This window comes from Lepus europaeus, chromosome 21 (assembly GCF_033115175.1).
Source record: "Lepus europaeus isolate LE1 chromosome 21, mLepTim1.pri, whole genome shotgun sequence".
In the NCBI taxonomy this organism is placed as follows: domain Eukaryota; kingdom Metazoa; phylum Chordata; class Mammalia; order Lagomorpha; family Leporidae; genus Lepus; species Lepus europaeus.
In genome coordinates this window covers 51150905-51151665 of record NC_084847.1, presented here as the reverse complement: position 1 = coordinate 51151665, position 761 = coordinate 51150905, and positions in this window count along the sequence as shown.

Here is a 761-nt window from a genome sequence, read left to right as displayed (position 1 = left end):
CCTGCCTGCAGCCCCTGGCCTGGGTGGACAATAGCCCCAACCTCCCCCGCAACACATCCCGTACCCTCCCCCGGACTTCAGGCAGGACCTCATGACTTCATTTTATGCAGAACGGAGGCCCGGAGTGGGCCAGGGTCCCCCGGACCACCCTCCAGCTGCCCCCATCTCACCTTCCAGAACATTCTGCCTGCAGCCCCTTTGACCTCCGCAGACCTTGGCACCGGACCCCGAGGCCTTGTCCAGTGCCTCCTCCACCTCCTCCCCCACCCCCCCACCCCGCCCCAGCTCTGGGCAGGGCCCGTCTCTGGCCAGGCCTGGGGGTGCTGGGGAGTCTGGAGGCCTGGGGTGGGGGCCGAGGCGCGGGACAGCTGGCCCGTGTCCCCACGCTGGGCCTGGGGCCCAGCCGGAGGGGTGGGGGCCTGGCCACTCAGGCCTTGGCTGGGGCCGGGATTTTTTGGCCGGGCTGCCTGGCCCTCCCTCCTGCTTCCTCTCTCCCCGAGGGTTGTCCTGGCAGAGGCCCCCTCACACTTTCTGGCGGGAACGGAGCCAGCCTCGAGAACAGGCACAGGGGAAGGAGATGGGGAAAGAGTGTGTGTGTGTGTGCGTGTGTGTGTGTGTGTGCAGGGAAAAAGCCCTCAGCCCAGCCCAGGCAGGCCCAGCCCGGGAGGCTCGAGCCCGGCCCTTTCGTAACTGCCCCCTCCTCTGGCCCCCTCCCCCAGCCTCCCCCTCCTCCCGCCCTCCCCCCGCCCGCCCTCGCAGCC